The 14,909-nt window shown below is 46.9% G+C and overlaps 1 protein-coding gene across 3 annotated transcripts in view; it reads left to right on the plus strand.

The window, feature by feature from the left end:
• The first annotated feature begins 1,506 nt into the window (after positions 1–1,506).
• FAT2 (FAT atypical cadherin 2) overlaps positions 1,507–14,909 on the plus strand; it is an 86,257-nt gene continuing 72,854 nt past the window's right edge. Inside the window, exon 1 of one of the 3 annotated variants that reach the window (XM_030826266.1) lies at positions 1,507–1,863. The gene's annotated coding sequence lies outside the window, so the exon portion shown is untranslated. The remainder of the gene's footprint in view (positions 1,864–14,909) is intronic. The other 2 variants (XM_030826261.1, XM_030826257.1) reach the window with 2 other exon arrangements.

The raw sequence follows: 14,909 nt of genomic DNA on the forward strand, positions 1-14,909 counted from the left end.
CTGGACATCTTGAGCAACACACCATAGCAGCCTGCTTGATGCCTGTGGTCATCCTGGATGCTGGTGACAGGTCCCTGAAGGCACAACTCACAGTGGCAGCAGCTGCATAAACATCTCACTGAGAGCCAGGAAACAGCAAAAAGCCTCATTGCTCCTGTATAAGCAACAAGACCAGAACCTTCATGCTTTCACTAATCCATAGGGTCCAGCCTAAACTTCTAGACACTTAAGTCCTAGCCACAGAACCAGGCCTCAGTTTTGTCACATGGCAGGGGAAACAGATCTGTTCTGAGTGGTCCCAGCACAGCTGTGACCCCATTTAACAAATGCGGAGACAGACAACTTAGCAAATTTAAGTCATTCGCCCTGGGACACATAGCTAATAATAATAAAAGCATTAACAATGATATGAATAATTCTTATTTATTAACCAGGTGGAAGAGTTGCTGCTCAGCTGAACATCAACTAGAATTGCTAAGAGTTCAAACTGATTGCTGGGAGAGGTGATAAGCTCCTTGTAATTAGAGGTATGCAAGCAAAGACTCACTTATTTGCCAGGAATGTTGCAGAGGGGCTTCAAGACCTGGGGGGAGGGAGGGGATTGGACAGAATGATTGCAGAGTTGCTTTCAGCTTTGTGGGGCAGGAGCTACTTCGTTTACCTCTGTGGCCCCAGGGCCTAGTATGGTGTCTGGGAAAAGGTAGACATGGGCCTCACCTGTGCGTCAACACGCAAAACAAGCAAACAAATGTGTTCTATAACTAAAAACGTGGTAGCAGGGGAGAGGAGTGCTAATTCTTGTCTAACTCTTCTCCCTTTCCCTTAAAACACTGGTTCTCAACACAGGGCGCATAGTGGAATCATATGGGGAGCCGGAACAGAGAGGCACCTCATAAAATGCATCAAAGCCGAGGCGTCCTGCACCCCAGTGAGCCATTACTCACCGTGCTTTGTGATGCACACATAATCGGTCTCATGAATCTGTACAACCTTATGAAGCAGGTATTCTTGTTACCCCCATTTTATAGATGGGGGAGCCCAAACTTAGAGAGGTTAAGTCAGGTATGGGGAAGTCACAGCTGAAAACAATAAGAATAAGAATTACCTTTTATGGGGGACTTTCTCAGCTAAGTCCTTACTGGTTTCTTAGCAACCTTTATCTCATTTAATTCTCATAACAACCTTATGAGGTAGGAGCTATTATTATCCCCATCTTTTCAAAAAAGGAAACTGAGGCTCAGACTAAGTAACTCACCCAAGCTTACTGAACTAGTAGGTGGCAGTGCCAGGGTTTCGAACCAGATCTGTCCGGCTCCAAAGCCTTGGGGAAGGGGGTGCTGTGGTTGTCAATCTCAGATCCGAAGCATGGAGGAGTGGAGAGAACACTGTTCTGAGAGCCAAGTGACCTTTTCTAGTTCCCTCGTGGTCTCTGTGTGAATGTGTGACCTGGGGCAACACTACCTGTCCAGGGCCTCAGTTTATCCCTCAGTGAAACCAAGAAGGGAGGTGGAGATGGGCCTGATTTCTCAGCTCCTTTCATTTTCCATGACTCGATTCCCCACCGTGAGTTCTGGGCCACAAACCAGTTGGCTTCCTCTCTCCCTCTCCGTGAGACAGAGAGCTGGCAGGAGGGGATGATCCGCCTCAATTCTCCCACCTCCTTTTTCCTCCTCCTTCTCCTGGGCTGGGACACACCTACTCCAACTTTCTCAGCAGCCTCTCTGGCTGCTGCGGCTGCGGGCTGCGCGCCTTCCTGCTCGAGTCTCTGCACCTCCCTCCGGAGCCTGTCAGCCTGGCCCTCGTGAGAGGGGCGCCAGCCCAGCAGCCCGCTCTGGGGCACCCTCCCCTACCTGAAGGGCACAGGTAAGAATTGCTGGAGGAGGGGAAGATGCGGGAGGGGGGCAGCAAAGTTAATCCATTCTTGAGTCTGGTTCCAAAGCAGGCTGGAGTTGGGGGCTCCTGGAAGGTAGAGAAGGAACCAGGAGATGGCTGGAACAGGCACAGAGAGGGAAGACAGGGACATCTGGGCCTGGATCATCTAGGTACACTGAAAGAAGCCAGTGAGGTAGCCAGTCCGCGGCTGGGGATCGGGGCCCAGCAATGGGCAAGGCTGAGACTGTGATCTTGTGGAGGAGGAAGGTCACATTTGCACACGTGGAAAGTTGGATTCTTTTCCTGCAAGAATCAAATCCCCCACTTGAGCTTTCTGGAGATGAGCCTTTAAGAGGACATGGAGGAGATTTCCTCTGTAGTTTTAGGGGGAAGTGCCAGGGCCAGGAATTGAGAGTTGCTGGCTTCTTGTGTGTGTCCAGGTGGGCACAGGAACCTTATCACAGACAAAGCTACCTGGCAGCTAAGGGAGAGTCAGATAGTCTGGTCAGCCCTGGTTCTCCTGTGGCTGCTGAGACTAGGACCTCAGCTTCCCTGACTGTAGAATGGGGGCATGCATAGTCTCTAAGGGCTGTGAAAGACCGTGAGTCTGAGTGGCACCAAGACAGCTCTGGAGTTGTTGGGGTGGGAACAGCCCTGTTCCCCTGTCTTGGGGAAAGCAGAAATCTGATGCATATCTCTGGAGGCAGGAGAGCCAGAGTGGAACGCCGAGCAGAGCCACTGGGCTAGAGTTCAGTTCTCAGAGCGGGTGCAGTGCCATTTGCCCCAGCATGGGGAGCAGTGAGGCAGAGCAGAAGTTTGCCAAGGGCTCAGAAATGCTGCCTCTGTGCCCAGCCTCAATCTGGAGCTGGTGCCTGGACTCTGGGGAGAGGAGGAGGTGGAAAAGCAGGCTGGGAAGTAGGTGCTTCTAGTCCTTCAGCCCTGCTTTACAGGTGGGAGCAGAGACTGGACAGGTGAAGATGCCTTGCTTGCAGGACCCTACTAAGAGTTATCACAGCTTATGCTCGTTGAATGCTTCCTGTGCTCTGGGGAATATGCTGAGCATGCAAGGTCTTTTGAAATTTTTGAGTTTTCAAATCCAGGCAGCGTGGCAGAGTGGGAAGGGAATTTCATTAATCATGTCTCTGTGACTCACAGGCTGTGTGGCCTAGGACAGTTTCTTACCTCTCTGGGCCTATGTCTGAACGTATAAAATAAAGGCAGTTGGATGTTTGTTAAGATCCTCTCCTCCCTTTATTTATTTATTAAATATTTATTTATTTTGAGACAGGGTTTCTGTCACCCAGGCTGGAGTGCAGTGGCATTTTCATGGCTTACTGCAGCTTCCACCTCCTGGGCCCAAGCAATCCTCCCACATCAGCCTCCTGGGTAGCTAGGACCACAGACAAACACCACCACACCTGGCTAATTTAAAAACAAATTTTTTTTGTAGAGATGGGGGTCTCACTATGTTGCCAAGGTTGGTCTTGAACTCTTGGGCTCAAGCAATTCTTCCACCTTGGCCCCCTAAAGTGCTGGGGTTACAGGCGTGAGCCACCACACCCGGCCAAGATCCCTTCTGAATCCATTCTGTTGGGTAGACAGAGCAGGAGTGATTGTCTCCATCTTGCTGATGAAGAACCTTGAGAGGCTCAATGTTCCATGTCCCTGTAAGAGGCAAACTAGGGTCTTCCCCCAGGGCTCTCCATAGAGTACATGTTAGACTTCTGGCAGGAAGATGCTGAATCCATGATGTCAGCTAGCCTGATGCTCAGCTTCCTGCATACGCTAACTGAACTCACCTTGGCCTGTAAGTTCTCCTTCCAGATGCTTTATGACAGGCTGTGGCATTGGCCTGGTGCTGGCCAGTTAAGGCCAGGTGGGAGAGGCTGTCAGGCAGGCATTAAGTTTTAGAGACAGCCTGTGTATGTCTGGGGGGAGATGGAGTTGGTACGGTTGGGGACATGCCTGCACCCCCTGGATAAACCCTGTCTTTTGGATTCATGTTGAGTGGGGAAGAACGTGACCTCTAAAAGCCTCCTATGATCCCTGGGCCCCTAGAATGCAAACTGAGCTAGCTCAGAGCCTCAATACTAGTATTTCTAGGACTAATAGTACTAACACTCACATTTATGATGGAGGTTTATAGACAGGTTTACAAAGTAAAGTGTGGGTCCAACTCCCGGATATTATTAGCCATGTGACCTGGGCCTCAACTTCTCTAAAAACCTCAGGCTCCTCATTTGAAAGATGGGGATCATCATAGTTCTTTCTTCAGAGGATTGATGTGAGAAATGAGGGGGTGCATGGAAGGTAATGCAAGAAATGTGTAAGGCCTTATTTATTATGTTCACAGTCATCAAATAATTGATTCTTCTCTCTTCCTCCTGGAGTGGGTAAGTGTGACCTAAGACTGGTCACAATTATAATTATTAATTATTTGTGTAACTTATTTTATATTGGCTCTCCTACTAAGATAAGCCATCGGGTCTATCTTGCTCACTGCCCTAGGGCCTGGGTCCAGCACAGTGCCTGGCACAGAAAAAAAGCTCATTGCCTACCTGCTGAATGAATGAATGAATCTTCATTTTGAATTCATAGATGAGAACTGCTGCTTACTGGAGGACTAAGTATTAGCCCCAACCCATTCATAGATAGAGTCCAGTGGAAGGGCCCTTAGAGATCACTGAGTCAGACAGTTGGTAACGGTGAGGCCTCACCAGGGAAGTCTGGTAACTTGACTAAGGTCACACAGCAGTGGGGAAAACCAGACCACTACGCAGAACTTGGACTTGCCTCTGTTTCACTTGCCTAGCCCAGTTCAGGAGATGTTCCTGTTTTTCATGTAAGTGGCAGATCAGTCTTGAAGGCCAGCTGGCTCCCACATCCTCCAGAGGCAATGTGGGATCAGCAACGAGGTCGATCTCTAGATTGTAAGCTGCCCTCCAGGGAACAAAAACATCATCAATCAAACTCCTCTCTCTCAACATGCACCAACACACACATACACACGCACACACATACACACACACAACTCCATCACTATTGCCAGTGAGTTAACAGATAGCTGTAACTGTACAACTTGAAGAACCCTTGGGAATTCTCTGAAGTCTCCCTTGAAGAATCATTGCTCCCATTTTACAGATGGAACCATAGCTTTTAAACTAGTTGCCTAGAGTCACATAGCCAGTTTGCCTGGGTCGGCATGCACTCCACAGTGAGCTATTTGTGAGAATTCTCAATGACTTAGACCCTCTATGTGCAGGTCACCAGGTTAGGCCCTTTTACAAACTTCTTCTCTTCTACTCTGCACAACTGCCCACATCACCCTCTACTGCTTCTTGTTGTTGTCATTGTTTTCAGTGTGGAGACCATGAATAGAGACTCAGAAAGGTTAAGCTAATCCCTGTAAGTCACACGGTTCTGTTATCTTAATAGACACTTAATGAGCAGTTACAATGTGTCAGACCCCCAAAGACTCACAGTTGATAGAGGCAGGCCCATAATGGGTGGTTTAATATCTCGAGGTAAGTGGTAAAACACAGGCAAACTCAGGCTGGCATGGGGACCCAGAGGAGTGACAGACAGTAGCTGGGTTATAGATTCAATGAAGCTCTTGGAGGAGTTGGCACTGAACATCAGTTTTAAAGGCTGAATGAGAGTTAAATAAGGAAAGAAAAGTGGGAAAGGCATTTAACAGAGGGAAAATAACATATGCAAAGGCGCAGCAGTTAAAGAAAACAGCAGATGTGTGCAGGAACCTATAAACTGGGTGGGGAACATCTGGAGACATGGTCTGAGAGATAGGTTGGGGCCAGATCATTGAAGGCCCCAACCTACCTCTTTTTTGTATGTGTCAGGCCAAGGAGCATGGCATTTTCAAAAAAATGTCACATATATATAATGTACTATTGAAGGAAAATTATAGACATACACAGAAGTAAACAGAATGGTGCAAAGAAGCCCTATCACTCAGCTTCAACAATTATGGTTTTTGTTGTTTTTTTTTTTTGAGATGGAGCCTCATTCTGTTGCCCAGGTTGGAGAGCAGTGACATGATTGATCTTGGCTTACTGCAACCTCCACCTCCTGGGCTCAAGTGATTCTCATGCCTCAGCCTCCTATGTAGCTGGGACTACAGGCGTGTGACATCATACCCAGCTAATTTTTGTATTTTAGTAGAGACAGGGTTTCACCATGTTGCCCCAGGCTGGTCTTGAACTCCTGACCTCAAGTGATCTGCCTGCCTCGACCTCCCAAAGTGCTGGGATTACAAGCGTGGGCCACTGCACCCAGCCTGAGCCACTGTGCCTGGTCAACAATTTTGTTTCCTCTATACCTCCACCAACTCTTCCCCTATCAGATTATCTTGAAGCAAAAATCCCAGATATATGATTGCACCTGAAAATATTTCCATATATCTCTTTAAAACAGAAAGAATTCAGAAAGTATTTTCAGGAGCATGGCTTTTATTTTATAAACATTGGAGCACTCTAACTGTTAGGAGTATAAGTTAGAGTGCTTTGGCTAGGTAGACCTACCTGCCCGTGAGGTAGAACACCAATTTAAGGAAAGGAGTCAGATTAGAAGGCTAAGATATCCTGTTTTGTCCCCCTTGGCTGATCACAGTGCCTGACACTCCACCACTACCCATTGATTAACAAATTATCTTCTGAAATCCATCTCTTCCTGAAAGGGGCAATGTCATAAGCATTTTCCAGTGTGGGTCTGCAAAAGACAGAAATCCTGCCTTGCCCCTTTTTCCGTTCCTGGGCGGCCCCTGCAAGACCACCTGAGGCAACAGGAAAATGCCATCTATCCTTCCGCTGGCTGGGGGCAGGGAGCTCACAGAGGAGAATTCTCTGGTTCCCATTTGGCTCCAGTGCCCGCAGCAGTTGGCCTGGGCACAAGCCAAGCAGGATGAAACACGCCAGTGGTACGGTAACGTCAGCATGTGTGCACGTGTTGGCCTGCATGTGCTCACGTGTCCAGTGTCAGAGCTGCTGCCTGTCCCTGCAGCATCCTCTCCCCTCAGGGTCTTCCCATCAAATGCAAGGCTCAATGGTGCCAAACGTATCATTTTGGACCCTTGGAAGCTTAGCCTGAGGAAGCGGTAGTGATCGCTATCAGTATGGCACGTGAGCTCTGGAGTCGGGGTGCTTGAGTTCCAGTCCTGGCCTTAACACTTTCCATCTCTGTTACCTTAACACATGATTCCACCTTTCTGAGAGTTGTATAATGCTACCTATCGCACAGAGCTGCTGAGAGTTGATGTGTGTAGAGTGTTTAGCATAGTCGGCACAAGCTAAGAGCTCTCTAAATGTTAGTTACTATTATAGATTTGGGGGCTCCTGAAGTCTTGGGAATTGACTCAGAGAATTATAGCATCTTGAAAAATTCCTAGAAGCTCAAACTCTTGGAAGCGTATATTAGAGAACCCTGTTGGATCCCTGGTACACTCTCTACTCTGTCCTGGTAGTGTCTGACAAATTCAAAAACAGAGTGCATAAATTGTAAGTTACAGCTGATAATTTTTTTTTTTCCTTGAGACTGAGTCTTGCTCTGTTGCCCAGGCTGGAGTGCAATGATGCAATCTCAGCTCATTGCAACCTCCACTTCTCGGATTCAAGTGATTCTCCTGACTCAGCCTCCTGAGTAGCTGGGATTACAGGCATGTGCCACCATGCCCAGCTAATTTTGTATTTTTAGCAGAGATGGGGTTTCACCATGTTGGTCAGGCTGGTCTCGAACTCCTGACCTCAAGTGATCCAACCTGCCTTGGCCTCCCAAAGTGCTGAGATTACAGGCATGAGCCTGGCCACAGCTGATAAATTTTTATAAAGTGAACTCGAATGGTGGCTAACCAGTAACTGGCACAAAAAGCAGACATTCCTAGCCCCCTGAGACCCCCCTGGTGCCCCTTGCCAGTCACTGGCCCCTGTTGAGTGACTCTTATTCAGATGGCCCGGCTATTCTCAATGCCTCTGAGGATGGCCACGTCACTCCTTCTTTAGGGGCTATTTACTCTTGTTAGGAGAACTCCAATTATTAGAGAGGTCCAGTGAGTTAATTTGGAAATTGCTAAATTAAACTTTACCTTAAATTATTTCATTTTTACTGTCATATTTCAGGGGCAGCCTAATTTAGAGGCAAGTTTCCCAAATGTCTGGGGCTGTTTTTTAAAAAATACAAATTACTTAGCCCCATCCTAAGTCTACAAAATGAGATGGAGGAGTGTGAGGGTGAAGGACAGGAATCTATATATTTTTTAAGCTCCAAGGGGGCTCAAGGTGAGGTCTAACTGCGCTTGGTAGCCATTGGACTAGCTGTTCAGAGTGTGGACTCAAGTCAGATAGATCATTTGTTCCAATCCGTGCTCCACACTGACTGGCCATTGACCTTGGACAAGGCACATGGCCTTTCTGACCCTCAGTTTTTTCATTTGTAAAATAGAGATAGATGAAAGGATAGTACCTGCCTTTGTCGGTTGCTGAAAGGCACTGAGACATCCACAGCACAAGTGCTCACTAAGTTCTAGGTGCTATAATCAACGTTACTATTATACTGGGCAGAGACCGTATGTGGTGCAGCCAAGGGAGTACTGAATCTGGCATCTGAAGTTTTGTGTTTGAGTCTTGACCGGGCCGCTTGCTAGCGGTATGACCTTGGACAAGTCTTTTGAGCCCCCATCTCCTGGCCTTGACTTCTCCATCTATAAAATGGAAATACTCCTTGCTTCCTTCATGGGGTCTTTGAAGGAATTAAATAAGAAAACGGACCAGAATATTGCTCCAAGAGCAGAAAAATGCTGCAGGAAGTAAGCCCCAATGAGCTGGAACCCAGCTAAGCCTGGGAACCCTGTGGAAAGTGGGCTTGCCATTGTCCTCGCGGTTCTGTGTGGGCAGGCCGGGCAGGGGAGGGTAAAGGGAATCATTGAGGTGTCGGTTTTCCACAGCCCTGGTATGCCCTGGCATGGTTCCTGAGCTTCTTGGTTTCTGAGAACTGTCTCCTTCCTGGTTCGTAGGGCAGAAAGGGTCCAAGATCCCATAGCTGTGAAATCCTATGCAATTTGCAGGTAGTCCAAATGCTTTTATTATTTTAATGTCTTCTTCTTTTTTAATTAAAGTCTTCTTTGAAGTCCTTTACTAGTGTTTAAAAACACTTTTTTTTTGAGACAGAGCCTCGCTCTGTCACCCAGGCTGGAGTGCAGTGGTGCAATCTCAGCTCACTGCAACCTCTGCCTCCCAGGCTCAAGTGATTCTTGTGCCTCAGTCTCCCAAGTAGCTGGGATTACATGTGTGTGTCATCACACCCAGCTAATTTTTTTATTTTTACTAGAGATGGGGTTTCACCATGTTGGCCAGGCTGGTCTTGAACTCCTGACCTCAAATGATCCACCCACCTTGGCTTCCCAAAGTGCTGGGATTAGTGGTGCAAGCCACCATACCTGGTCCCTAAAAAAAAAACTTTTTAATGAAGTATAATATGCATACAGAAAAGTGCACAAATCATAAGTGTACAGCTCAATGAATTTTCCAGAAACTAACCAGCTCCCAGATTAATAAATAGAATATTACTACTATTCCAGAAGCCCTCTTTGTACCCTTTTCAGTCACTCACCACTTCCGTCCCATGTAAGAGTGACATTATCTTAATCTAATCTATAGATTTGTTTTGCCTGTTTTTAAACTTTATAAACATGGACTACCACAGTATGTACTTTTTAATACATGACTTCTTTTGCCCCATATTATGTGAATGGGATTCATCTCTATTGTCACCTAGGACAACAGTTCATTTGCTTTGCTGTATGGTATTCCATTATATGACCATACTGAAATATACTTGTCCATTCTGCTCTTGATAGCCATTTGGTTTGTTTCCAATTTGGGGCTGCTATAACTAGTGCTGCTTTGAATAGTCTTGTGATGAATCTTTTGGTGAACATGTGTTCACACTTCTGTTGATCTAGGAGTGGAACTGCTGGGTCATGAGGTGTGCATATATGAATGGAACTCTCTTATTTTCAGGTTAAGTTCTATTTATTACAAGTAGAACATGGCTCCCCAGAGTTCAGTCTCTATCTAGGAGATAGAAAGACCTCAGGAAGATGAACAGCTGCCTCTAGGGTTGGAGATGCTGATGAACAGAGGCGTGTGCAGACAGTGATACGTGTAGGCTCAGAGACTTCCAGGTGATAAAGTTAGGCATGAAACTCAGATCTGTTGCTTTCTCTCTCCCGTCTGCTCTTCTGTTTGACTTTAGCAGTAATGTTATGTCCACTTTGCTTGAGGGCCAGTGTTCCCCCCACCAACAGTCAGCAGACCACCTACAGAGGAAATATGAGTCCCACTTTGAGTCCCACAGCAGCCCTCCTGAAACAGGCTTTTTGAGGAAGAGATTGTGATTTTTAACACAGTGATGTTTGGGAATCACTTCTCTAGCCTGAGCACTTTCTAAAGACTGCAGTCTTTTCCTGATGTCCTCCATCCCCTCTCCGCCAGGGCATAGGATCAGGCCACATTTGGGATATCAAGTTTGAAAGTAGGCATGGTAGAGCGTAAGATCCTAAAGAAAGAGATGGTTCCCTTGTTCAGCAGATCTCAAACACCAGTCACACCAAAATCACCCAGGGAACTTGTTAAACATCTATTTCTGAGCCCCACCCCTAAGGATTTTGATTCAGTAGATCTGGGGTGGGGCTGGGAATATATATATTTTTAACCTTCACCCCCATCCCCTCAGGGAATTCCTAATGGTGGGAATCACCAGTTCAATTCACCGGCCAGCTTTGTAGATGAGAACACAGACGGGCCCAGCTGTTCTGTTGAGTTTTGTGTCTGCTGATGGCTGGGTGGAGTCGTTACCTCAGCTAAGAAAAATCGGTGTGTGTGGACAGAACCCAGGGAGGCTTGAATGTTGAACACAGGGACTTGGCCTGCAGCCCACCAGCAGAGGCTCATTTGCATCTCATTAGTATGCACCTTGGGTTACTCAGGGTGCTCCCAAATCATCTCTGACCTCTCTCGTGCCTTGGCTCTGCAGTCAGGTTCAGCCAGCTCAGCAGCAGGACTGGGTGCCTCAGACAGCAGAAAGCCTGTCTTGCCCCACTGCCAGAGCGCAGCTTCCACCTGCAGCAACCCGCCTGCCTGCCTGGCTTTGTCCTAAGCTGTTCTACTCAGAGGGGAGAGGACAGACAGATGGCTGGGCTGGGCTGGGCTGGGCCAGGCTGGAGGAAATGGGAATGAGAGAGAAGATTGGAAATGAAACCTATGCCGAGAATCTGTGTTTGCTGGCAGGAGTGCATCCGAGGTTATGTGATCCCTGATATGGGGGAGGGATCATATCATCCTCCCCCTTCACAAATGCTCTTTCTAACCCATGGGCATGGGGAGCGGGCCAGGGGGACTGTTGGACACACAGGTGATCTGAGTTTTATCCTGGCTTGGTCCATGCTAGCTGTGTGATCTCAGGAGTTAAATAACCTCTCTGAGTCTCAGTTATCTCATCTACAAAATGAGGATAATTATAAGGTTGCTGTAAGCTAGCTTAAAAGAGATAATGCCTGCCAAGTGCTCACCACAGGGCCTGGCACCCAATAAATGTTCAATAAATGTCAGCTGTGAGCAGCTGCATGCGCCTCTGCAAGCACTCCATAGTTCCAAACCTCACCATCTTCAGGGCATCTGGTGATAGAGGGTTAGCCCAGGGAGGTAGGAAAGCAGGGACTAGTCTCCATTCCCAGATGGATGGGTGGAGTCTCCATGAAATGAGGGGATTTGCTCGGGGCTCTCTCACTGGGCCCCCTGCTTGGCCCTCCGATATAATACCAAAGGAGTAGGGGCTGAGGTCCCTGGATTGTCATCTTCATCATAGCAGCTACCTCGGGGGGCTCACATGCAAGGCACTGTGCCCCCTGCTTTGTGCCCTTCATCTTAGTTCTGATCCTCATAACACCCTGATGATTATGTTCCCTCGTTTATGTCTGAAGAGACCAAGCCTCTGTCAGGTCCCATGATTTGCTCAAAATCATGCACAACCAGCAGTGGGCCGGGGCAGGACTCCAACACAGGCAGCCCCTCTCCAGAGCCTGAGTGTGTGGCCTGACTGTAGGCACCCCACCTCCTGCAGGTGCCTGAGTTAGAGGCAGAACCTGGTTGGGAGTGGCCACGTGAGACTGATGGGCTCACGGAAGGGAACAAGGAGAAGCTTCTGTTTCAGCAGTTAAGAGGAACAGTATTCCTTTTGCTGTTGGCCACAGGGCCTGCTGGATCATGGGAAGGCCATTTATTGTGTCTTGGATAGAGACAGGAAGGGGGCCCAGAGTGGTCACCCCAACATGTCAGTGGCAGAACACAAAAGATCAGGAGATGTATGTTTTTATAGAATGTGCAGGACATTTTCTACCTGGTGTTTTCACTGTCAATACTCTTCTGACCACTTCACACCCACCCTCTGCCCCATCTTCAACTCTGAAGGAGGTCACATCTGTTATTATTTTAATTCTGCTCAACTTGCTGCTTGAGCTTTGCTGCAAATCACTGCAAAGAGAGAAGGAATGTCACAAAGAACCACATGTGTGTGTGTGCGCACGCATGTGTGTTAAGGGACCCTCCCACAAGGGTCCGAGTCAGGGTCCGCACACTTACAGAAAATAATTCCTACATTCTACACGTATTTTTTGAGCACCTACTGTAATGGTAATAACAACCACCCATTAGCGACCTTCTGCATGACTGGCGCTGTGCCAAATGCCATCCATGCATGTGTTCATTAAATCCTCCAGGAAGGTTAAGTGTTACTAGCCCCATTTCACAAATGGGGAAACTGAGGCTTAGATAAGCTCAGCTTTGCCCCTCAATGCAAGCGGAGGCAGTACTGAGGGCAGGTCTCACTCTGAAACCAGTTCTTTCTCCCTGCACTCTCCTCTTGACTAATGCAGAAGACCTTGGCCTTGTGGGTTCCTGAGGAGCCCCTAGGTTGACAGTGGAGCTGCTGGGGTTGGGGGAACAGCATGGCCAGCGCCAAAATGCCAGGATGGGGAGCCAGGGTTCTGGTTCCAATTCTGCCACCAACATGCTATGCAAATTAAAGTGACCCCTTCCCTTCTCTGGGAATAGTTTTCTCATCTTTATTAAACAGAGCTTGGGCTCACAGTAGTCTTCAAACTGTGGCCTAGGGAGGCCGGGGATTTCACTGACAAAGGGACAATGCATAGGGGATGGGGCTCTGGGGCTCCTCTCGCATCTATCATAGCAGGTCTATTTCAGTCTACTTAACATAAGAGTGATAGTTATAAAATAACAACAGCTAGCATTTATTTAGCAACTACTAGGTGCCATGCATGTGCTGAATGTTTAACAAGCACCATCTAGTTCTACCTTCAGAACACTATCTGAGGTGGGTTCAGTTAGTATCTTTCTCTCTTTTTTTAAAAATGTATTTGCTTATTTATATTTTAAATTGACAAAATTTGTATATATTTATGGTGTGCAACATGATATATTGATAATGTATGCATAGCCGAATGGCTAAATCAAGCCATTGAACACATCCATTAACTCAGATGCCTTTTTTAAATTATTTATTTATTTATTTATTTTTAGAGAGAGGGTCTTGCTCTGTCACCCAGGCTGGAGTGTAGTGGTGTGATCATTGTTCACTGCAGCCTCAAACTCCTGGGCTCAAGCCATCCTCCCACCTCAGCCTCCTGAGTAGCTGGGATTACAGATGCAAACCACCACACCTGGCTAATTTTTAAATGTTTTGTAGAGACGGGATCTTGATATGTTGGCTAAGCTGGTCTCAAACTTCTGGCTTCAAGCAATCCTCCTGCCTTGGCCTCCCAAAGCTCTGGTATTACAGGCATGAGCCACCATGCCTGGCCCCTACATGCTTATTTTTTTGTGATGACAACATTTCAAATGTATTCTCTTAGCAATTTTCAAGTACAATATACAATGTATTTATTAATTATAGTTACCATGTTGTACAATAGATCTCTTGAACTTACTTCCCTTCCAACCAGAGAGCCCCAGAAGTGGGGCTGGATTTGTTGGTCCCTCAGAATTCCTACTTTCCCTCCCTCCTACCCCAAGCCCTGTGTTCCTGGTCTTCCCTCTGGCTTAGGAATTTTTCAACTCCAAATGGAAGTTTTGTATTCTTTGACCATCTCCCCAATCCCCACCCTCACCCCAGCCACTGGTAACCATCATTCTATTCACTGTTTCTATGAGTTTAACCTTTTTAGAGTTCACACAGAAGTGAGTATATGAGGTTTCTAAAAAAGTATTTGCAGTATTTGCCCTTATGTACTTGGCTTATTTCCCTTAACATAATGTCCTCCAGGTTCATACGTGCTGTCACAATTGACAAAATTTACCCACCTTTTAAGGCTGAATGACATTCTCTTGTGTATATAGTCCATATTTTCCTTATTCATTCATCTGCTGATGGACATTTAGGGTAATTCCATATCTTGGCTATTGTGAATAATGCAGTAAACACGGGCGTGCAGGTATCTCTTTGACATACTGATTTCATTTCCTTTGGATAATATACCCAGTGGTGGGATTGCTGGAGCATGTGGTAGTTCTATTTTTGATTTTTTGGGGAACCTCCATACTGTTTTCCGTAATGGCTGTACTAATTTGCATTTCCACCGACAGTGTCTGATGGTTCCCTTTTCTCCACATCCTCTTCAACAGCTGTTATCTCTTGTCTTTTTGATAATAGTCATCCCAACATAATCTAATTGTGGCTTTAAGCATCTCTCTTTCAAAGGTGAAGAAAAACATAGGCTCAGAGATCAAGTTATTCAAGGTTACCCCAGTTGGGACTTGAGGTCTGTGTTTGAAAACTCATCCTTTTGCAAAGGATTCCGTTGGATTGAAGTGGCAAGAACCACAGGAGAGTAAGCACCCCACAAAACGAGGCCCATTCAGCAGGGACATTCTGGCCTTTGCATTTTGTTCTCTTCTGCATCTGAAAGAAGCTTTTTAGTCCTCCTGGAGAGTCTATCAGGGCACAACCTTCCTCAC

The sequence above is a fragment of the Nomascus leucogenys genome, chromosome 2 (genome assembly GCF_006542625.1).
Source record: "Nomascus leucogenys isolate Asia chromosome 2, Asia_NLE_v1, whole genome shotgun sequence".
Taxonomy (NCBI): Eukaryota; Metazoa; Chordata; class Mammalia; order Primates; family Hylobatidae; genus Nomascus; species Nomascus leucogenys.